Raw genomic sequence first — 25,681 nt, 5'->3', positions numbered from 1 at the left:
ACATCTGTAAAAACTGAAATACACTGGCATTCTGGTCATATAAAAAACAGTTTTCAGTTACTAACTGAATTTAATGTTAACTAACTGAACTGATAGTAATTGAATTTAATGAAATATGAATTTTAAGGTAAGTTTTCAGTGTTGGTTAAATGACAGTCAAAACCTTAACGAGTCTTTCTGAAATTCTTGTGAACCATGTATTTAAGAGAAAGAGAATGAGAGAAGTTAGATAAGCGTGTTAGTGTCACTGTGTAAGTGAATTAGACAGAGGGTGAAAGCAGTGACAGTGTAGATATGTATGCATGTAAATATCTACCTCGCTCATTTGAATCATGCCGTGTGTGTGAGAGAGTTGGAAGGAGGGCTCCGAGTCATTCCCAGCCTCCCTGCATTTCCTAGTCTCTGGATTGGGAGGAATTTCCATGGCTACGGCAGGTGGAGATGAAGAAGCAATGAATGCTCTGTTTGTCTCCAATCAACACTCTTAGAAATCATGTCTAAAAGAAAAGAAAACAGAGGACCATTTGAAATGTAAAAAATATTACTGTTTAAAAAATCTAACAATTTGTAAAAATGATTAATGTCACTGTATTTTATTACTGTATTTTAATACGTCACCCAAATGCATTTAAGTCAATTCCTGTTTATTTTTTCATAATAATAAACAACATTCAAATTTTATGTAAATATTACATAAATATTATGAATCACTTGCTTGTATTATAATTTTTTTTTATTGTATTCAATATAACACATATAATAAACTTCTTGTATTAGCACCATAGCTGGGGGCCTTGTGCTAATCTTCGGTGAAACATCAGTCTTGAGTGACTCTTGTGTGATGCTGATTAACATATTTACTAATCTATATTAAATAATTAACCGAAAACATAATGACATGCACCACAATATAAGTGTAATCACAAAATGTGCTGCCTTTGTTTATAAGTACATTTTCATTAAATTTCTACACCAATCGAAAATGGTATAAAATGCTATTAACAAATATAACACATATTTCTGAAAAGTAAACATCAGCCAAATTTCCATTCTCAGAATAGCCGCGAGAATCACCATGGTGACAGTGACTGAAGTATATCAAAGATGGCGACCTCAGTAGGCTCTAGTTTACCTGCCAAATCTTGATTAATGGAAAGCAGGAGTTTGAGGTACAGCAACTGGACCACAAAGCGGACGGGAACTGCTCCAGTGGAAGATTGGATCTAAAACCTTCGAATGACACACTGTTTATATAATGTATGTTACGTCTGTTAGTTTCCGAAACTAAAGCACGCACCACACACGAGACGCGCGCTCACGCTGTGTGATTATGGACCAGTCCGGGTTATAAATCTACGAGTTAATGGAAATATGGTTTGTGATTCCTTAAAATGTAGGGGCGTTAACGCTTGTTTATTACTGAACTGTGTGTGAACGTAACTGTATTTAGCACTTATGGCCAGTTCACAGAAAGAAAACGTTTCCAACTTTACTGTTTTCTGTGTAAACATACTGTAACGTTATAATAGATAGACCTAAGTTAGCTGTTTTTTCCAGGGTCTTGTACACGGGCGCCGTGATTTAAGATGCCATTGAGTAAGAAGTTGTTTTTAAACTTTTAAAACGTATGTAACAGTAAACGTTCTGTGTGAACGACTCCTAAAACAGTAACTTACTGGCAACAGTATTCTGCTGCTGTGTGTGTGCCAGGGCCTCGATCATAGCATTTTTGGGATTTTGGATTTTGCTATTTTGTTACTCTTGGATAGTTTGTCAGTTTGAAGTTACGATTAACAGTTACGATTATGTGGTCTTTCAGAAGTGTGCTGCTCACATACTTGTCTTCAGATGGGAAAGACGACAGGCCTTTACAGGTCAGTACTGTTCCTCCCAAACACACACAGACACACCCTCTTTCAGATCTAGTTTAGGCATGTCATTGAAGGCATTTTTTTTTACTCTTAACTTCCTCAAACATATTAACCCTTGTCTATTGGACTTTACTGTGTGTAAACAAAAAAACAAAAACAGCCACTATAAAATATAACTGAATAAAATAGGCAGTTGAATGCACTTTAATCTAACTTCAATCTAAATATAATGGAATGTATTTTTAGTTACATGTTGCTGTTTTACATCTTAAAATATTGTAAAATATAATAGGACATCTGGATCCTGTCAGTGAAAGACATCCAGCATGTTAAATAAAGTCCTTTCTGAATCCTTTCTGCCTACTTAAAAAAAAAATCAGTTTATTTTTGTGCTGTACTTTAGTATGGCAACATCCAATAATCCAGTCTTCGTTTGACAGACAATGTTGTCTTAGCATTACTACTTTTGAAGTTGCTGATTTGGATAAGACAAGCAGATGATTTGTCAGTACTATTTGTATGTTTATTGTTTATTTTTTATTGTTAAATGTTCCCTGCTGTTTTTATTTATACAGATGAAGATGCTGCTTTTTTGGCTATGGGTGATGTTTGGTCAACAGTTTTTTTTTTTTTTTTAAGAACATCACAGCTCTTGTCTCACTTGTCTGTCTTAGTTTGATATCTTGAGGAATTTCACAACAGGGGGTATTTTCCAAAAGGATTCACTGAGACATCATGTTTTCTTAGAGTTTTAAAAGGGGATTTATTTGTGGAGGGAAATTGGGAATTGTGGTCTTTCTCCTCAAGGAATATTTAAATAATCAGTCTGCTTTTTCAAAGAGGTCCAGAACTAGATGCATTAACAATTTTAAAACTGACCCATATATGAGCATGTGTGATGAAAGACTTTAAATTTATGTTCCAGTTTTGGGGAATTAAAGCTTATATTAATACCCTGTATACAATCAAGTTCAGTCTGCACATTATGGAAAACAAGATCTGTGTTACAATCTCTATACATGTGCACAGACATCCTCACACACACGACATCTAGCCTCTCTTTTTCTGCGACCCAGTTTCTCGAGCCCAGTAGCATTGCATGCTTCACCTCACTGGTTCCCAGTTTCACAGCTGTGTCACAATTTCTCATCTTAAGGCCGTAGAAACGGTCAGGTTATTGGACCTGAGAGAGAAAAAGGAGGAATAAAAGTGTCAAGGCATACCACGAGGGAAGGTGAAGAAAAGAGAAAGATGGAATAGAGGACAGTCTTTGCCTTTGTGTGTGTGGGTATGTGAGAGAGAAAGAAGATGAAGTGGAAGAATTGAAAGGGAGGGCAGAACGGATAACAAACAAATCTAGACATGTTTCCTCCTCCCCTCCTGGTCCACCACAGACGGACTGATTTGCATAAAGGGCTGCAGGGCTTTTGACTGACAGGGCTCCACACAGCACTGCGCTGCTCCTTCCACTTTAAGTGGGCTGGTGTGGGGCACGAGGAGGAGGAGTCAGCCTGGACACAAGCCCTCCCCCTCGCCACTTCCAACCCCTGCTCTCTAATTGAGATATATACTAACTCCGTCCTATATGGCGCGCTGGAGAGGGGAAAAAGAAAGAGAGAGGAAGAGAAAGGGAGTTTGTGTGGGGGAGAGAGAGAGAGAGAGAGAGAGACACTCACATGGAAGTGATTTGTGGTCGTGATGACACCTTGTGTGTCGCTGGTGCCTGTGCATTTCTGCGGCACTGAAAATGCTCCACAGCAGTGCTGCGTGGTCGTGTTTAGATGAGGAGAAACAGGAATATTTGCTTAATTTAAACACATGTAGTGGCTGTGAGTGAAGCACTGGAAATGAATCCTTTCAGAAATGACATGCAGTTGTCTTTATATTTGGAAGCATGTAGTTTTAAGAAAATTTTCCTGCACTTGCTGCAATAAAGAGGTTGATATCATGTTGAAGTCAGAATGTATAGTGTCACACCACTGCAAACTTTTGCCTTACAAGATCTAGAAGGATGTTTAGGTAGTGACATGGCATTTTAATGCACATTAATCATTGAAAATTAAAGGCATGAAGTTATTTGACAATGAAAAATTGGTTTTAGAAGTAAAATGTGCTGTAAGAAAAAGGAACAAAAGAACCAGATACCACTCTTAACTTGATAGGCTTTAATAGACCTACCACATAATATTACAGACAAACAAGATGATAGAAGATCTAAAGAGATATCTCACGTTGTATACATTACAAACCCGATTCCAAAACAGTTGGGACACTTTACAAATTGTTAATAAAAACTGAATGCAATGATGTGGAAGTTTCAAATTTCAATACTTTATTCAGAATACAACATAGATGACATTTCAAATGTTTAAACTGAAAAAAAGTATCATTTTAAGGTAAAAAGAAGTTGATTTTAAATTTTATGGCATCAACACATCTCAAAAAACAACAACTTGGAACAAGGCCATGTTTACCTCTGTGTGGCATCCCCTCTTCTTTTTATAACAGACTACAAACAAGTTACACATGTTGACAAGTTGCTCAAGTTTAGGAAGTTCTGGTCTAATACAGGCTTCTAGTTGCTCAACTGTCTTAGATCTTCTTTGTTGCATCTTCCTCTTTATGATGCGCCAAATGTTTTCTATGGGTGAAAGATCTGGACTGCAGGCTGGCCATTTCAGTACCCAGATCTTTCTTCTACGCAGCAATGATGTTGTAATTGATGCAGTATGTGGTCTGGCATTGTCATGTTGGAACATGCAAGCCCTTCCCTGAAAGAGATGACGTCTGGATGGGAGCATATGTTGTCCTAGAACTTTCAGCATTGATGGTGCCTTTCCAGATGTGTAAGCTGCCCATGCCACACGCACTCATGCAACCCCATACCATCAGAGATGCAGGCTTCTGAACGGAGCGCTGATAACAACTTGGGTTGTCCTTTTCCTCTTTAGTCTGGATGACATGGCGTGGATTGTGTTCACCGAAAATGTTTTCTGGAAGTATTCCTGAGCCCATGTTGTGATTTCCATTACAGTAGCATTCCTGTATGTGATGCAGTGCTGTCTAAGGGCCCGAAGATCATGGGCATCCAGTATGGTTTTCCGGCCTTACGCACAGAGATTGTTCCAGATTCTCTGAATCTTTGGTTGATATTATGCACTGTAGATGATGGTAACTTTAAACTCCTTGCAATTTTCCTCTGAGAAACTCCTTTCTGATATTGCTCCTCTATTTTTCGCTGCATCATTGGGGTAATTGGCGATCCTCTGCCCATCTTGACTTCTGAGAGACACTGACACTCTGTGAGGCTCTTTTTATACCCAATCATGTTTCCAATTGACCTAATAAGTTGCAGATTGGTCCTCCAGCTGTTCCTTATATGAACATTTAACTTTTCCAGCCTCTTATTGCTACCTGTCCCAACTTTTTTGGAATGTTTAGCTCTCAAGCAATCCAAAATGAGCCAATATTTGGCATGACATTTCAAAATCTCGCGCTTTCAACATTTGATATCTATATTCTATTGTGAATAAAATATAAGTTTATGAGATTTGTAAATTATTCCATTCCTTTTTTACTCACAATTTGTACTGTGTCCCAACTTTTTTGGAATCGGATTTGTACACTGATGTCTTGATATGTTGTTGAAAACTATACAAAATGCTTCAATGAGAGTGAATGAAGTGTAGAGTTTCATGAAAGCCGCTTCTAGATTGTCTAGAAGTTGATACAGTCCTACTTATGTCTTTTAATAAGGCAGCTGATTTTCTGTGTTTTTTTCATTTGGTTTGTGCTTCTAGCTGAGGTTGTGGAACAATTAGGGTCATACTTTTTTTCAAGGCCCACTAGACCCTGGTGACCTTTTTGTGGAAATCACCTGTGATAAGCTATTTTTTAAAGCTGTTAGAGGTCTTGGCACCAAAGATGAATTGATTAATTTCCAGTTGAGTTTGTGAATTTGAATTAAATTTGAATTGTTGTAGAATTGTAAACAGAATGCAGCATTGAATTTATGGTATTAGAATGAAAATAAAGAATTCGTATAAATTCAATGATTGTCATCTTTTTTAAAGTTTGAAAAAGGCCTTACAGACAGACAGACAGATTTGTTTGAAATGTCACTAAGAAATTTGTATACGTGATTTATGTTTCATACATATATTTTCATTTTTTGGACTAATATCGAAGAACACTTAATTTACCAGAATGACATTAGAATTAGCAAATTCCACTTTCTGTCATTCAAATTTAAATCGCAATTGTTTTAAACAAGTCTTGCATAATTGGATTTACATGTAATATGGATAGAGATTATTAATTTACACCCAAAGCTTCTGATACCCTGATAAACCTACTAGCTAGTTTAGAGCCCTATGAAATCCAGTTTTATTTCTCCCCAAATTCTGTTTTATTTATTTTTCCAAATTCAGTTTTTTGTAATAATGTTTTTTTGACAGCCGAATATATCGGCCTTGGTGATATATTGGTCAACCACTAATTTTATTTTTACCAAAAAATTTTTATTGTTATTTTCTAGATTCCATTTTAATGGACACTAGTCCATATTGCTCCATGACATTCCACATTATACAGTATATTCCATTTTTATGACGGGATTCTGTGATTCTATCCGCGTTTTCCGCATTGTGGAAATCATAGGGCCCTATTGGTTAAAGTGACAAACTTCAATCACTGAGCACCACAAATGCCCCCACAACATGTGTAACTTGTCCAAATAATTTTTTGCAGATTAGACAATGTGCACTTCCTCTGGGATGTGTACAGATTACATTATACTCACATTTGTACTACAGCCAACACCATAGTCAATTTTATTCCTAAATGTTTCTGTCAGTGTCTGTGAAGCAATATCAGATAGACATCAGTGCAAGGTGCAAGGCATTACTTGCACTGAAAGTGATACTATATGCTGTATATAAATTATTTTGTGCAAGTTAGAATAGTGAGCAATTCTCTGTGAAATTACCCTGATAAATAGTCTAAATTGCTGCAACCAGCAGGCCGTTAGTTGAAGTGCAACAACAAATGATTGTAATTATTCCAGGTGAAGAACCCCCCACCCCCCTTTCATCACCGCAAAGCTTTGTTTTTTATCATCAGTGCTAATTCTGTACAGATGTTTTGCTATTTCTGTAAGCTCTATGTGCAACATTCAAATATGCACATTGTTTTAGAGAGACACATATTTTTATGTCTTGCAGAAAATAATCACGTAAAGCCTGTATTAATTTGTGATAGTCTGCTAAACCAGTCACTTTATGTATACAACCCAAGCTCTCTGATAACTTTGTTCAACTTTGTTCATGTTCAGAATGTGTTATAAAGTGAAAGAGGGTGGAACAGGAGAGATTATCAGAAAATGTCCCAAAACAACCTCAGCTTTGACAATGCATTGGGACATGAAGTGATTCTGATTGTCTAAGTGGAGTCATCTCTGACTTTTACAGAATATCCTCCCAAACATAAAGTGTTCATGTCACTTTTGCCAATAAAAGATGATAGAAAAGGAACAGAAAAGTGTTATAATGAGTACTCTCTTCAGTAAATGATATATTTCTTTGTCACAGCTAAGCTCGAAATGTCCAGGTTAGCAAGTTAACTCTGGACATAGTTCATGTTAATCCGATATCTCATTCGGTAACATATTTGATACCTCTTAATTTAGTGAGTTTAGTGTCTTTTCATATCATATCCATCCATATAACCAGAAGAATTCTTCTGAATGCCGCCGTATTCCACAATAGGCTGTTCATTTGACAAAGAAACTGGAAAACTATAATTACAAAAAGGAACATTATAACATGTTTTCTGTTGTCATGGAAGTTGACATTGTTTGTGCCACAGCTAAAACTGTCACAAACCGCACTGAAAGAAGATAAAATTGTGGCATTGTTGATCTGTTATAATCATTATCCACTGAATCAAATTCAACAAATGCTAAATGCGTTCATCTACTGACAGTTAAAGACCGAATGTATGGCAATAAAAAAATTGAAGGCTTACAATTTCAAGAAAGCTTGTGAGAAACACCAATGATTTGCATCCTGATTTGGTGTGCAATAAGCAAAGTTATCTCATTGTTATGATATTAATTTCCATCAAGGGACCACATTACTTTCAAAAGTAATGACAATTAAACAACCTTCTTAACCACACAGTGTGAATGTATTAAATAATTGAATTATTCCAAAATATGACTGCAAGCAGGTTGGTCTACTTAATAACCCCAGTAAAAGCCATATGTGAATGCATACATATTATATTAACATGTATAATAATTGTAGGCTAACCTCTTAAGGCAGAGCTGCAAATGCTGAGTACTAATCTGAATCAGTGAATGTTGTGAGGCAATGGTACGAGTTTTATCAGTTCATACATGAAAGAAAATTAAATTCCAGAGGCTCTACCACTTAAAATGTCAGTTTTTGATCATTATTAAATCATGAAAAATGAATTCCTTCCACTATACTTACACCAAGTGTTTATTCACTGACAGGCTGACTAGACAGTTGCAAACACAGCATAATGGCTGCTACAGAGTAAATTTTTATATTTGGTATAGTTTTGAAGCAATAGTTCATCCAGTTCTATCATTATTTACTCACTTAATGCATTTTTTCTTTTTCTTTTGAGATTTTCAAATATTTGTTGACCTGTCTCAGAAAACTAGACTGAATGAATTGTTCACTTATTGAGTGAAGATTATTATTAAACAAAAATGTAAAATTTAAGGAAATTTAAGGTTGAACAGACTTTTATGATACTTCAACTAGAGATCGACCAATATGGGTTTTTCTATAGCCGATGCCGATGTTTAGAGGTCAGGGTCAGCAGATGGCCGATATGTGCTGCCGATTTTTAGGGCCGATATCTTGAAGTTTCCCCTTCATTTGCATGCTAAAATGTCACACTAATAATAAGTGGATGCACAACATTTCTAAACTTATCATTTATTGAGCACTGACTTGAACCATCTCTCGAAACTTAATTTTGTGCACTGCACGTTATAAAAAAAATAATTATCCAAAGTTAACCAAATAAATCAATAAACTCAGTATTAAATATATAAACCAGGTAAAATATATATAGCAATCATTTACATAAAAGTTTTAGAGCATTTATTAGTTTTAGAGCATTTTTCAAGTTTGTTTGAGCATAAATGTAAACTGAAATATACATTTAAATAAAATAAATACAATTTTATAAATAAAAATCAATTAAAATAAAAAATATAAAAAATAAAATATAAAAAATAAATTAGAAAGTACAGTCAACCAAAAATATAAAGGATTACACTTGTCAGTTTAAATAGACCGTAGTATACTGGTCCACTCTGCTGTTATGCCAAGGATGTTTTTGCTCATGTGAAGAGGATGATCTTTTCCATCTAGTTTACATTAAAAAAATTAAAAATATTATAGTTTAACATTCAGATACATTGCGAATATGGAAACATTTGGATATGTGCAAAACGAGGCGTGAGCAATAACCTCCAAATACATCTAGCCAAACCCGCGCTCGCTCGTCCTCGTATGCACGCACAGATGCACTGTCACGATCTAATACACTGAAATGCCGAATTAAAAAAAAAAAAATAGGCAAAGCAGAACGCAAAAATAAAAAATGTAACATTTTTGCAGAACAGGATTAAATAAAGTACTGGTCATAATACTTGCATAAAATGTTTGATGTGAAAAAAGCGGTTCACTGACTGCGCAGCACAGCCACAAGTGCCACAGTTACATTTGGGATAATTTTATTTTTAATACTATAGTGTCATTTGAAAACATTGCAATTGTGTTTTAAAATACAACCATGATCACCACGAAACCATTTAAGGGGGCATTCACATATCGTGTCTTTTGCACACTCAAGTTCGTTATTTCCGGTGCGTGGTATGCTCGCTCATAATGGAAGTGACGCTTTTTCCAGGTGCGTCCGCATCGCATTGAGTAAAAAACATCTCAACTTTTCAGAATGCCACAAGCGCAACGCAGGTCATGTGACAAGAACCAACCAATCAGCTTCCTCACCTTTTCTGTAACAACGTTGAAAGCTCAGCCAAGTTGAAGGAACAGCTGATCATAGCCGTATATTGATTGCCATTTTTAAATAAATTTAGTAGCAGAGCTACTGCAAGCAATTTTAGTGCTGCAAATCCATTTATCCGTTGCTGAAATTTCCGTGTCTTCATGGAGAGAGCAGGTCATGGTTGCATAGCAATGGCAGACACCTCAGGAGCGCAAGTGCCCTAAGGCTTTTGGAAAAAATCTAAAAAGCGATATGCGTTTTTAGGTGCGATATGTGAACGGCCCCTAAAGAATGCATTCAGCGGTCTCCATGATGGAAAAGTCAACAAAGTAAAATGATCTCAAACGTATGGCGCCCTCTTCATTTTACCAAATGATCATAATCACATCTATTCATTTTACAGTCCTGCTACTAGCATTTTATTCAGACTAAAACTCCTTTAACTCGGGTGAGAAAGCTTTTTTTCCAAGTGGCTTTTGCACATAATAATAATACCGCTGCAGACTCATTTTGCAGCATTAAGGTTATTAACAAGACTGTTGTTGAATCTTCCAAAAGTTTTGGCTTGGGGTCCTTCACATGCGGCAGCAGCACTTTCCAACGCACCAATAACACGGGGCTGCCTGTTGATGTGCCTGACTTTAAATCAGCGCTACTAAACACGTATATCGGCCGATGCCTATAATATTAAAAAATGACAAATATCTGTCAACCTCGAATTTCAACCCTCTAGACGCACCTTGGCAAAATAATCGCCATTGGCTAGTACATTTTATGATATTTAAGCACCATTTAAAGATAGAACTTTAATGATTAGAACTAAAACTTGGTAACCATGTATGAATGCATATTTGTCATTTTAACTGAACTTAAGACTGGTGGAGCTGCTGGATTCATGAATATTAATCACGTTGTCTGTGTTCGGTCAAACTGATTTGCTGAAAACAAAACAAGGACTGTAATAAATGAGCGCCAGCCAATGAAATTGCAATTTGCACATTAGCTCCGATCACTACTGGAGAAACTGGCATATCCTCTGCTTGTTCTAAAAAGCTGAATAATTCTAAATGACCTCCATTATTTTGACAAGAAAATACAACAAAGAATGTAGTTTATATGTAGCATGTTGATACAGCGTGGTAAGACTCTCTCTCGATCTCTTTGCATGTGCGAGAAACAGCGCTATCAGCAAAGCTACGACAAATCATGTGCCTTCACACAGAGTTTACAGTTCGGCCAATACAGGTGCACTGTGCGTCCACTGAGATGTACTGAAAAGTACAGATCGCTTGGAGAACGAAACTCTGAAGCGCTCAGTCAGTGTTCAGCGAGTGAAAATGTGCTAATCTTATAATAGCCTTGAACACACACAATGGTGAGTAAAATCTAAGAATTTATTAGCCAATGGCTAATGATAGACATAATTTAGTCGCCCAGAGTAAAATTTAGTCACATATGCGAGTGATTTACTCGCAGTGTATAGGGTTGTCCTTCCCAGTCTCCATTCATTGTAATTGTAAGCAAAAGAGTGACCCACACAGTCTTCAGTTTCTCTTTGTCCTCTGCAGAAAAAAGAAAGTCATACAGGTTTGGAACAGCATGATGAATGATAAGAGTTTTAATATTCAAGTGAAATATTTCTTTAAAAAAAATCTTATTTCTTTTTGGTCACTTAATGATGTTTTTATGAAAGAAAACAGATGGATTAAGAATATCACACTGGTTTCTAGTTTCTGATCGCCTTATAGCAGACCACCACATAATGATTCCTGTGCATCTGGAGGGGTAGGCACCGAGCTAAAAATAAATAAAAAAAGTCACTGAGCGTGTGTCTGTGTCTGTGTTTGTGAGGGAGAATGAGATAGAAAGAGAGAGAGAGAGAGGAAGAGAGGTAGACGAGACAATCTATGCCTATCTGTCAGTCGATTGGCCAGTTAAAAATGCATACAATTACTTCCACCAGCTCAGAGGCAGAGCAATTTACATATGCATACGTGAGGGTACTGCCGGGTGTTGAAATGAAGACAGAATGCGGGGATGGAGAGAGAGGGTGGGAGGGAGAGGGAGAGATGCAGAGAGAGAGAAACATTAATCTTTAAACACTCAACATGCAGATTTATCGCAGACAGCAGGAGGACAAAATAAAAAAAAATCACTTGAAATGAAGGGATAAAAACTGTGAATTGTTAATGCAATGTTTGATTTAAAGTTCAGGTGTTAAATAATGGTTTACTCAAATACATAAACATACACACACACACACACACATTTATGCCAAAAATCATTAGGATGTTAAGTAAAGGTCATGTTCCATGAAGATATTTAGTAAGTTTCCTACCGTAAATATATCAAAACTTACTTTTTGATTAGTAATATGCTTCAAATAACTTCATTTTGGACAACATGAGTAAATTAATTTATTTAAAAATTAATTTTACTCATTCTCTTGTCTTTCCAAAACTGTATGACTAACTTTCTTCTGTGGAACACAAAATAAGTAGAAGAATCTAGAAGAATATCCAAGCTGCTCTTTTTCATGAACTATATATCATTTTTGCGAGTTATTAAATACTCCTGTTTTGTTGTGTTAAACAGACCATAACAGAGGCTCCTTCAGAAATATTTTAGCCCATAAAGGTGTGATTATTATATAGTTTTATCACTAGAATAGGATTTTATTCATTTTCTTTTGATATATATATTTGCAGTCATTTTTGTGATGTTGGATCAGGTTAAGGAGGCAGAAAACTCGCTCGATGGTTTTGTTTTCACAGCATACCTGTGTTTACAGCGGACGTTTCAGGTGGCTGAGCAGGCACATAACCTACATCATAACCAAACGTTATGTGATTGGCTTATGGGTACACCAATGATTTTACTTCAGACAAGAACCCCGCCCCCCCCACGAGAAAGTAAATACTTGTCAATAATGCCCTTCCAGACTCTGTCTACGAAGCAAAGCGAAGTAGCAGAGTTTGGTTTTACCAGGCTAGGCTCTTGTCACTTTAATTCCCACATTTCCCTTGCTTCATTTTAAAGCTCTTATATCAGTATACCTCTTTGTAGTCATAAGAAAATTTTCTCTGCTTTTAAGTGATATAGGCTGTAGAACCTATTAGGGGATGAAGAGGACAGACAAACCGTCCATTCTGAAGCGCCAAGATCTAGATCCATGAAGATGAACATGTTAGCCATGATCAGCCATTTAAACATGCCCACTGAAATTACTGTAAATTAAATGAAATGAGATGAATTCAGCTCTGGCATTAGTGAAACTTATTTGTTTGAGAAAAGAGACTGGTCTGTATCTTTACAAACTGGTTGCACAGTAGTGCAGTGGAGGATTAAGCACACCGTATTTAGCAGAAGTACTCATTAGTCACTCAATTGCACTATTAAAAGGCAGTTTAGTTCCTAATTGCAATAGATTTAATAAATAATAATAATAATAATATATATATATATATATATATATATATATATATATATAATACACACACACACACACACGCATTCTGGAAAATACTTATAAAAAAAAAAAAAAATCCCCTCCCTGTCTTGGTCTGAGATGACCCTTGACCTTTCACATAAGTCTGCTTCCTTGAGTGACGCAGGTCTCATAAAGCTCCTCTGTATCTAACTAGACCAAAAGAGATTAACTGAATCCAGAGGTCTGATTCTCTCACTCTAACATCCTGCATTAAAAATGTATCACATATGTATTTCTTTTATTGTTTCCACCAATCTTAGAAATATTTGGCAGGGGATCATTACGTTTAAAGGGATAGTGCACCCAAAAATTCTAATTTGGTCTTCATTTACTCATGACATTCTAAACCTGCAGGACTTACTTTCATCTCTGGAACACAAACAGTGGAAGTCGATGGTAACAAAATGGTTTGGTCACCAACATGCTTTAAAATATCTTTTATGTTTTTTTTTGTATCACATGTTCTTTTATGTATCAGCACGGAACAGCATGAGGATGATTAAATTATGACAGAATTATCCCTAAAATATCCCTTTAATTTGGATTCAGTTTTGGTCGATTGAAGTCTTTCCTCATGGTTGGCATAACGGGTAAAAAGACCAAATTGCTCAAGGCTATGTGAACACTTTCTGCCCAACACTATCCTGTATCTTTTATCTGCACTTCCTTTTGCAACAACTTAGCAATTATTTATACATTTTTTTCTGTTGAACGGGTAGTTGCACAGAAATGTAAAGATGAAGTATGTAATTTCTGGACTAGGGTCAGAAAAACAGATAGCCCTATTTCAAAATCATGCCATTGGCTGAGGCAATTGTTATGCTGTCAGGCTACTGAAATGAATAGATGTTATATTTAAATAGGTTGGGTTGAGTGGAGGAGTGCACAGTTGTTTTATGTGAAGATGTCCTGTAAATATTTTTTTCCCTCCTGGGATGATACAGTGGCAATAATACTGTTGCTCCAAACCATCATTTTATTCTTGAGAAGGTTTAAAATGTTCAAGCGTTGGATGATTTGGTGAAACCCGTGGAGAGAAATGAGGTGTTAGAATCCATTCAGTGCTGCAATCATGTGCCATGACACTAATATGCAAGCTGGAGGCAACAGGCTCGTTCCAAGGATTTCAAGGCGTACAGAAATGTTAAAGTTTAGTGAACAGAACCAGCAGTGTTCAGAATCTAGTGAAATTATAAGCCCCCCCCCCCCAATTTTCACACCGCCTACAGCTAAGTGAAGTCTGCTGTAAAGGTACATGAACTCTTGAGTTCTAATATGATAAACCTGTGTTACAGTTGGAGGTAAGTTATGGGTTACGTTAATAACATGTTCTAGATCCTGAAGTATTGTGAGACCTTTACTTGTGAAAAAAATGTCTGCAATGTTTTTCAGCAAGTAATTTCTTTTATCATTCTCCTCTCAGATAGGGCAGTTTATATGGTCTAGTCCTTATTCAGTATAGTGCAACAATGGCCAAGTAAAGCATCTCAGAGCTTTTTATGTACAATACATTCAACATTATCATATAAACAAATAAACTTTCTTTAAAGATGTGTGTGTGTGTGTGTGTGTGTGTGTATATATATATATATATAACACAGTACAGACCAAAAGTTTGGAAACATTACTGTTTTTAATGTTTTTTAAAGAAGTTTCTTCTGCTCACCAAGTCTGCATTTATTTGATCAAAAATACAGAAAAAAATGTAAAATTGTGATATATTATTACAATTTAAAATAATTGTTTTTAAATTTATTATACTTTAAATTATCATTTATTTATGTGATGCAAAGCTGAATTGTTAGGATCATTATCACATGATCCTTTAGAAATTATTCTAATATGATGATTCATTATCAAAGTTGGAAACAGTTCTGCTGCTTAATATTTTTTCAGAACATGTGATACTTTTTTATAATACTTTGATGAATAAAAAGTAAAAAAATTATACTTTCATTCAGCAAGGATGTGTTAAATTGATAAGAAGTGATAATAAAGAAAATATATTATTAGAATTGTTTTTTTTTTTTTAAATAAATGCAGTTCTTTTTAACCTTTTATTCATCAAATATATTAGACAGCAGAACTGTTTCCAACACACATAAAAAATCAGAATGATTTCTAAATGATCATGTGATAGACTGGATGTTACATGTGACACTGAAGGCTGGAGTAATGATGCTGAAAATTCAGCTTTGCATCACAGGAATATTTTTATTTATTTATTAACTATTATTTTTTAGTTGTAATAATCTTTCACAATATAACTGTTTTTTTTCTGTATTTTTAATAAAATAAATGCAGGCTTGATGAGCAGAAAAAACTTCTTTCAAAAACATTAAAAATAGTAATGTTTCCAAACTTTTGGTCTGTACTGTATATATATATATATATATATATATATATATATATATATATATATATATATATATATATATATATATATATATATATATATAGGTATTATTTGAAACATCTTAGATTTGTATTTGATCAAAAATACAAAATGAATTTGTGAAATATTATAACAATTAAATAACTGTTTCCAATGTAATATATATTCAAATATAATTTATTCCTGTGATGGTAAAGCTGAATTTTCAGCAGCCATTACTCTCTAGTCTTCATTGTCAATAATTCCAATATTGCTGATTTGCTGCTCGAGAAACATTTCTTATTATCATGTTAAAAACAGGTGTGTTGCATAATATTAAAAATATACTTTTGTAACAATGTAAAAAATATTAATTATCATGTTTTATCAATATAATGCTTCTTTGCTGAGTAGAAATATTAATTTCTTAAAAAAACAAAACAAAAAAATGGTAGTGTATGGTAACTATACAATACCATGGTGTTGCTGATACCACCACTGTGCGATGGAAGAGCACTTTAAATAGTGTTTCAGATTCTCTGTAGTGTACTTTTTGACCTCTGCTTCAGTGCTCTTGGGCCAAGCACAACCCCATCTGCCTGATGCCTATGCCCTGCCACTGTGTGGGTTAGATTAGCATTGGTATAGGCCAAGTAAAGTAACCTCATGCTAATTTGGAATAATTGGGAATGCATTACAAAATACAATACTGTTTCTTGCCATTTCTTTTACTGTACCAAAATTCTTATAAACATGTGAAGCCTCATTTTTAATAAGCATGGATCCTAACGGATACAGCTACGGAACTACATCCCAACGTATGAATGTGTTTGGAAATGGGGAGAGGAAACAGGAGACCACAGCTGAAGGAGCTCTAGTTTCAAATCCTGTGGCAGGAAACTCTGCCGGAGACTCACCCCTCCCTCTCACCCTGTGTATGTGCGTACATGTGTGTGTATTTTTGAGTATATAAAACTATGAAGTGTCCTGGTTCATCTATCTGTTGCCAATTTAGTTGATGTTTTCATTTTACATTATATTGCATATGAAATTGCAAGTATTCATTTGAAAAATTGCTCTCTTTTCGAGTCTCTGTTTGTGTTGTTGGGTAAAAAGTCACATTTGTATATTTTCAGTGTAAGCTTCCTCGTTCTTGTGTCCCTGACTATTGCTGCAACTCTATTTTTACAGTGTTTACATAGTTAGTCACTGCTCGTTTGCGTCAGTCTTCCTCAATGCCTGGCTCCGTTTAGTGCTGTAAATACATGCACGTAACAGATGCACAACGCACACGCGCTTTTGAAATCTGAGGTGGAACAGTTAAAATTGAGCTTCACCCTCATCCTGTTTTGTCTACAGTTGCTCTTGTTCTGTATCCCTCTGCACTCGGAGAGGAGAAACCCTCTATCAGCTCTGGATTTTAACACACACATATTCACGCAGAAAGTGTACACCACCATATATAGCTACACAAATGCTCCCACGGGCGCACACGCTCACGTTCTCTGGGGTTAGGCTGGAATGTGTGTGATGTGTGATTGTGGAGGTTGGAGGTGGTGGAGCAAGTTCAGCTTGACGGAGCGGAGCAGGGCCTCTCCTATTACAATCTAAACCAGCTCCCACTGCATTTTTCTATTGCTCTCTCTCCCTTGCAGTCCCTCTCTGCTAACTCTGCCTGCAGTTCTCTTTTGCTTGCTATTTCTAACCCTATTTTTTTTTTTCAGATTTCTTTCTCTTCCTCTCTCTCCGATCCTCCCTCCCTTGGTAAATGTCTCTCAGCTTTCTTCAAATATCGCTCGCTCTCCCTCTCTCTCTCTCACCAGCTCTACCCTTCTGCCAATTTTCTCATTCTATCTCACATTCGGTCTCACATTCTGTCTCGCTCTCTCTCTCGCTCCTCATGGGCTGAAGAGTGCATTGCAGCGACAGCTGCTGTTATAACCATCAACTGCAGCCTCCACGGCAACCGTTACTGTGGAGGAGAGAACACGGCAACAGCGCTTCATTCTGCAGACCCTACCTTTGTTACACCGTTTAAGACAATTACAAATTGATTATGCATCCTCTGTTGCTTTGTACATATTGTGCCAAAAGTTTCATGGAACTGTATTGTCAGAAAAAAGTGCAAGAATTGCACCTTTACAAGCTTTAAAATTTGCATGAAAGCTTGTACCCTCAAACTGACACATTTTGTGTCTTATGCCACTGGACATTTGAGTACTTCAAAGTGCTAATTATTAAATAATTTGCCGTATCTGTTTTCTAAATGTATGTTATAGAGCTTATTGTAAATGATTCATACATGTATGCACTTAATGTAAAAAAATCACCATGTTTAATTAAAATGTCATAACTGGAACTTCTGGAAGTGACGGACTTCTCTCTGGTGACATTTGCAGGACTTCTCTAATAACTTATCTTAATAATTTAAACCCTGCTCCTGCAAGCCCACAGTCACCTGTCTCCATTGTTGATGTCTAATCAACAACCGATGCATTTTTTTTTCTTTTGGATGTTTGTCACTCACAATATAGAAGAAAAGATCTGTCACTACATCCATTTCTACTCAAAAATGAATATTGTCATTATTTAGTCACCCTAATGTTGGTCTAAACCCATAAGACTTTGATTCATCTTTGAAATACAAAAAAATATATTTTAAAGAGGTCATATGGTATTTTAAAGTGTCCTAATATTGTGTTGGATTCCCCTACGACAGGTTCAAATGCATCTAAGATCAGAAAACATTATAATTTCTCAGAATATACATTTAATATTAGAATAGTTTCGAATAATTCATTCGAAGCTGTTCTGGGATTAAGGTTTGTAAATCCTCTCTTCCATCAGCCTACTCTGCTCTGATTGGTCAGCTGGCCAAGTCTGTTGTGATTGGTCTTTCAGTACAATGCGTGTCAGAAACGAAGCACAAATTACCATTATACATTTTTGAGGGTTATTTGTAAACAAAGATGCAATAAGATTACAAAAATGGCATCAATATTACCTCATCAGTTCGAGGCCAATTCTGAGGATGATACCAATGCAGTTGCTCAACCGGAAACTCAATCGCAAACACGATGCTTCTCGGTGGTAAGATTAAACTTTGTTTGTCTTCACATCATCATCTTTCGGCAACGAAAACAAAACAAACTTGCTTTCACCATGCAGGATACAGTGTCTTCTTGACCTGATGTTAACACATTAACTAGCGGAAGTGTTTGTGGGCAGGTCAGAATATTCGTATTTCTCAGGCAGGTGGGGATTATGCAAGTGTGTTATTTTGTGACGTATATAGTTAACAGGAAGATTTGTAAAGATGACAACTCATTAAGGCGAATCAGAATCTATTGTTTCTTTTGAGAGACTATATTTATCATGCACATTTTTTATTAACAACTTTGCAGACTTTTTACATTGAAGGATAGCTACGTTACAAACTGCAATTTTTTTTTTGATGAAATCCACAAAACCAAAATTTTGAAGATCCAAAAAGGTCATACAAGCAAAACTAGCCTATATAATTCGAGCAGTTTAATGAAAGTATTGCTTTATATGATTAACAGCTTTTATTCCCATATAAACAATAATCGATAAACGTACATAGAGCAGAGCATCAATTATAGCAAACACAGAAGCTCAAACATCCGTGTGTGATGACTGAAAACCAAAGAAGTTTGTTCTGGCATGTAATGCATGGATATTTGAGTTTCTGTGTTTATCATATTTTATATTTGTGCCGTTATCATAAATGATAAAGTAAAATAAACCCTAATATTAAGTCTGTTCATCATAAAATGTGATCCTATGTTTTTACAAGACTTGGATTAAGCCGCTCAATTCACATTTATGACGTTTTTAGATCATTTTAGATGAAAAGTTTGATTGCATGGACATTTAATGAACAGACAGAAAACTTTTGGTTCCCATTACATACTCAGTTTCAAAGATGAACAAAAATCTTATTGGTTTGGAATGACATGAGGATCAGTAAATAATGACATAACTTTAATTTTTTGGGGAAATATCCCTCTAAGGTATGATTTTAGTACCTAAAACTAATAAAATGCACCATTTATGGGTAGATAAGGCTCAAAGGTTGAGGGTTCTGCCATATTGACAAGCTAGATGACGTAATGAAGATAGTGGTATGATAAACATACTGGGAACCATCTTTGTGTTTAATAAAAATAACTTCAAGTGGCATATCTAAGGAAGCTTTATGTTGAAACATACTTTACAAATACCATACGAGCACGTATATACATGTATATATCTCTATCTATCTATCCATGTATGTGCTCATATGGTATTTGTAAAGTATGTTTCAGCATAAAGCTATATATATATATATATATAAATATGTAAACACATATATGTATACACATACACACACACACATACACACACACACACACACACACACACACACACACACACATATATATATATATATATATATATATATATATATATATATATATACATATATTGTTTAGAAGCTGTTTTATTGCCGTCTTTTCGTGGTTGAGCATTTAGCTGAGGCATGAGATGTTCATTCATGTTAATTTTGGTGGAATAAAATAAACATGCGTATCTGGACAATGAATCTTGACAACAAGAGTGGACAGCTATACAATACTTGATCTGTAAAACTGATTTCATTTTAGAGCTTGCAATCTTTTGCTCATAATCTGTTCCTGTGTGCTTCATCTGTGATTTTATTTTCACCAGAAAACAATTGCAAATCTTCCATCATGCAGTTAAACTTAATTTCCCATCCACCCACTGAACGGCATTATCATAAGGAAAAATTATGAAATTAAATGCAGCTTATTGTTTAATTTGCTCCCAGTGTTTTTTTTTCTTTCGGATAGCTTTTTTTCCCTGAATTCAACATCACAGTCACACTTCCTATCAAAGTGTACTTATCTAGACTTAAACTCAAAAGGTCTCATTTCTACTACCAGTGAGACACTTTAACTCTACGTCCAAAGCTCGGTGAGTATTATCTGCATTACATCACTGGTATCAGAACTGGGCTTATGTAGAAATTAATGCTAATGTGGTGCAGTAGCTTCTCTTCAGAAAGGATATACCATGTTGTTTAATATATTCTGTGATCATTAGCCATGGCCCGTGATGTTTATTCTTGACATGTTTTTGCTGATCTGTTGTGTAGCTCCATGGTGCAGTCTCTACATTTTTGTGCCAGACCTTTCTTACTTACCCTGCTGCCTAGACCTAGAGGACCAGAAAGCCTCCTGTTAAAGAGATGCAGATTTATGCGCAAGCAAAGGCGGGGCCCTGTGTGTTTTGATGAAAGAGATCTATGAGAAAGGCTTGCTCATATGCTTCTAGTCACTCCCTCTCTCTCCTTCTCTCTCTCCCTCTCTCTATCGCTACACCCCCCCCCCCCCACCGGTTCACCACCACCCCGCCTCAATCTTTCGCCTGCTCCCTCTTTTCTCTTCTATAACGGTCTCACTTTAATATGTATGCAAATGTGCCCGTCCTCCATCCCCTTAATTGTCTGGCTTCCAGCAGTCAGTGTGTGTGTTTGTGTTTTACAGTGCCTCAGCTCTCCTCACTAGCCTCTGCTGGCAGAATCACCAAACCTGCACCTGAGCTCAGGAAGCTATGGCAGGGTTATGCCATTCTGTCACTTTGATAAACGTACCCAGTAAGAGCCAAAAATGGCACTGTTGGTGCATTTACCCTTTAGCTAGCATATGTAACTGCCCATATCAAAGCCCTGTTTACAATAAATTGCACTGCATTCTGAAACAAGGGATTTGTGATCAAATGATGTCTAAGTACTAGAACGGTTGGGGTTCATTTAGGTAACTGTGATTGGATATGATAGAAAATGAGACATGAAGCGAAAGTACTATTAAACAATACAATTACCCTTTCATTTCTTCTCTCTTCTAATATGCAACTGCCAATTCCATACTAAATTGGCACAATCTTGGCACTAATCTGCCATAGCCTGTAGCCATTTCCAACTCCTTATAGATATGCCAGGCAACTTTTCTTGCGGTGGTGGTGCTCTTCCTATACAATCTACCTGAAAACTGCAGGTTTATTGACACCATGTGAGCTGCTGATCACACACGATCTGCTGCTGCAACATGCAAGCACTTCAAACACATAACCTTGAGACAATGTTAAAGGTGATTTTATTTTATTTATTTATTATATACAATATTAGGTACTTGTCACCTGCATTGGTGATTTCAACAGCAAGAATTACAATAAATCTATCTAAAAGCAACAGTTTTTCCTAGAAGAGGAGGAGGTGGTGAGGGGAAACTATAACTATTTTCTTTTCCTAATGATTGAATGAGTTTTGACATTGTATAGATTTATGTAGGTTGTTGGTTTGATGATCAGTAAATCAGCATCTAAATGAAATATCTGTGGAATTGTCTGCGAAAGCTGGGTTAGTTCTTGTTTTAACTGTAAAATAGTGCCCTGTGTGGCAGATATGCATTTATCATTGATTATGTTTGAGGTGTTGAATGCCCCTTCATAAGAAGTTGTTTCTGGAAGATGATGGTATGTTGACATTTTCCTTATTAAATACTTTTTCTATTTTAACATTTGAATAGGAATCATCATTTTGTGCTGATACAGCACCAGATTCCCTTTGTTAAAGTATTGCTTACTAGTTTCACTGGGCCCCAAATGTTCATTCAAAACATCTGTGCAGACTTTTTACAGAAATGAATAATTTTGGAAAGGCATAGTTGCCATTTCACTGAGTCTATTTGTTCTGGCCAATTCGATATTCAGTATCTCATGTTCAATAATTGCCAGGAGGTAGAGATGCTGTTGAATAATATGGTTTCATAGTATGTAGAAATGGGAAGAGAATGGAAATGTAGAGTAAAGAGAAGAACTTGGAGCTCCAGTCAGTTAATGTGCTGGAGTGTTGTGTAATGTAACTTCACAAATGTAAAGTAAACCCAACGAATCTTATTAAAATGATGGGAAACAGATAACAAAGGAGAGTGTTTGACAGGCGGGGTGAGTGAGGATGTTTTTGTGTCAATCAGGCATTTGGATGTAAATGAATATATCTGTGTCTGTCTTCATATCAGTTTTCATGTTTTCCGAAAGTGGTTTGTGTGAGTATGTTTTACAGTTATATTATAATGGAGTTCTTCTTATTGAAAATCCTTTTACTTCTTTTTATTCTTTTTGCTCTACATAAATTTAAGTAATTAATTCAGCTCATTCCGCTTATTGTAAAGACTCTGTTCAGACTTATATATATGTGTATGTATGTTTGTATTTATGTATGTGTATGTGGCTTTAGAAGTTATAAAGGTTATAAAGTTTCCATATTATTGAACATAAGCAATAAACATAATTTTGTTATGGTTGGTCTGTGTACATGAACAGCCATGAGTGTCAAGTTTTAAGAGGTATTGAGTATTCTCTGGTCTTTTTGTTGTTTGGTGAGGAAACTTGCCCGTGGTCAGTGCTTTATGATGAAATATGGCAATTTTAACTTCATGTAGTTATTCCATTCTTTCTTATTTTGTAATAAAATTAAGTTCATGTGTTGAAATGACAACCCTAATTTTCAGTCAGTTGTAATATCTGCATACTGAAATGTAAAGCATTCTATTTAAGCATTTATGTACAGTTGGCACCCACCCATCAGGAAAAATGAATTTATAACAAAATTTACCAAATTTTCTGATTAATTTCTATGAGGACAATCAAGAAACATCCAATAGATTATAGGCTTTTGTTATAAGCTAGTAGTTAGACCGATTTTTTTGGATGGATTTTTTTTATTTTTATAAATGGTAAAATCTGTGGAATATTTCTCTTTACTTTTTACAAAAGATAGTGTTAAAGCTTTTGGTGAAATTGTGTTTCCGATTGGCCATGCACAAGAGCCACACACAATGAATGTAATGTAGCTATTGTATTGCATTTCTCAGTGTGAACAGTGTTATTGAAAAGCCTGCACTCTCTTGACCACAGTTGACCTATCTGTAAGCCCCTCCCCTCGAACGCAGATGAGCCAATGACAGTCGAGTATCAGTTGCATGGGGAGTGGAACTCGGACATCTGTAGGTTTCAGCACCATAGAGAAACATTGGAAGATCCGAAGCTTGCATCATTTTTATGGGGTTTATGCTACAAAAACTGAAAATTATGTGACTGGGGTACTTGTAACACTAATTCCAGTTATCCTGAGAGGATAGGCAATGCAATATATTGTATTCCACTTACTAAATCCAACAAAAACAGAGCAAAATGTCCTTTAGCATTCAACCCCAATCACCATGAAGATGAAAACCAAACCTTCATTGTCTGGTTGTCATACTCTCATTAAGTTGCACTTTTCATCTGTTCAAGCAGAATGTTAATGTCATCTAGTGCTTCAGCAAGGTATATCTGGCTAAAACTAGCTAACATTAGCATTAAAGTTCCTGCACAAAACTAAATAGTGGACTGTTCTCACTTCATGTACTGTGCAGTGAAATTCAAAAACACATAAACAAATGTCTATATGAGAATGCTTCTCCTTATTAATCTGGTTAAATGTAAATCTGCAGAATATATACAGTGATGATCCGGGGTGATGTTGTCATTGCGATCATGATGACTGTAACATAATTCTCCCATTTGCATTGTGATCTGTATTTTTACTAGAGGTGGGCATAGAATAATTTTTTTAATCTAGATTAATCTCACTGTGATCTTGAAATTAATCTAGATTAATCTAGATTAAAATGGCTCATTCGAATTCTGCCGACGGCATTCAGAATATGTGTGTTACCCAAATAAAATTGACAAACAGTAAGTCTTTGAGAAGGGGTTTATCAAGCTAGATGGTGCATTAGAAATGTACATCTCCTGTATCCGAAATGCATCACAAACTGCTTGAAAAAGCTGTAAACTAATTCCACATTGCACAAGCGGGGCCCCGGTGATGGTTGTACCAGTGGGCCCTGTTTGACATTGTCTAATTTGTATGTTCGTGTATTTTTATTTATTTGTGCTATTTACACAATGTTTAAGTTTTTTTCAAGTTGTAGGTGTCAAGGTACAGAAACTAAATAAATAAATGTAAGAAAGCACTGGATAGTCTTCAATGTAAAAATGAAATATACAATTAAACCTATTTATTCAGACACCTTCAACATTTCTCACATTATTACAGTTTTGCTATATATATCTGGTGTCTGAATAATTTTTGGTTTGACTGTTAAAACTACAAAGTAGTCAAGAGCTGTGAGTGATTTTCATTTTCATTTTCTTGGATTAACATTACAGCAGCCAGCAGCTAAATTAGGCGCGGTCTCTTTAAGAGATGATGAACGCATCCAATATAATACACAGCCCATTTTTCCCTCAACGTTTACTTTCACTTAAGAAATAACTGACAGTTTTTTCGAGCATAATTTCCAAGGTGAATATTTTGACATATTTTGTATGTATTTGTCGGCACTAGAGCAAAAATACGCCTTTCTCTGCGTGAATCGGGCTCCTTCACATCTTGTTGTTTGTTCAAACTGAGATTTGTATTTGTTCGTTCCGGTGCAGGAGGGACTTTGAGGAGAACTTCGCAGAAGAGAGCTCAGTTCAGTGTCGCTGTCCGTTAGGCTGGCCTCAGCCAGTCGGTTATATAAAATATCAAGCTGAAAATCATCATAGCTTGCTTAGTATAGACCCAGCTCCCAACCCAACTTTGAGAAAAGATTAACGGCGATATTTTTTTTATCGCCCGATAAGAGTCTCGTGTTAACGCAGCACGTTAACGCCCATAACGGCCCACCACTAATTTTTACATATTTCTTTTAATATCTTTTTTTGACGCCTGACGTTGTTCTCGTGATATCATCATTAAACAACCAGTTGGTTCAGTTC

At 35.8% G+C, this 25,681-nt stretch overlaps 1 long non-coding RNA gene across 2 annotated transcripts in view; it reads left to right on the top strand.

The window, feature by feature from the left end:
* Positions 1–1,096: 1,096 nt before the first annotated feature.
* LOC113069120 (uncharacterized) overlaps positions 1,097–25,681 on the top strand; it is a 50,436-nt gene continuing 25,851 nt past the window's right edge. Inside the window, exons 1-3 of one of the 2 annotated variants that reach the window (XR_003279659.1) lie at positions 1,097–1,257; positions 1,820–1,874; positions 2,447–2,518. This is a non-coding gene — a long non-coding RNA (uncharacterized LOC113069120). Of the gene's footprint in view, positions 1,258–1,819; positions 1,875–2,446; positions 2,519–25,681 lie in introns of those variants that run through there. The other variant, XR_003279660.1, reaches the window with a different exon arrangement.

This window comes from Carassius auratus, chromosome 5, assembly GCF_003368295.1.
Source record: "Carassius auratus strain Wakin chromosome 5, ASM336829v1, whole genome shotgun sequence".
Taxonomy (NCBI): domain Eukaryota; kingdom Metazoa; phylum Chordata; class Actinopteri; order Cypriniformes; family Cyprinidae; genus Carassius; species Carassius auratus.
The sequence above is the reverse complement of the archived record's forward strand: the minus strand, read 5'-3'. Positions and strand labels throughout refer to the sequence as shown.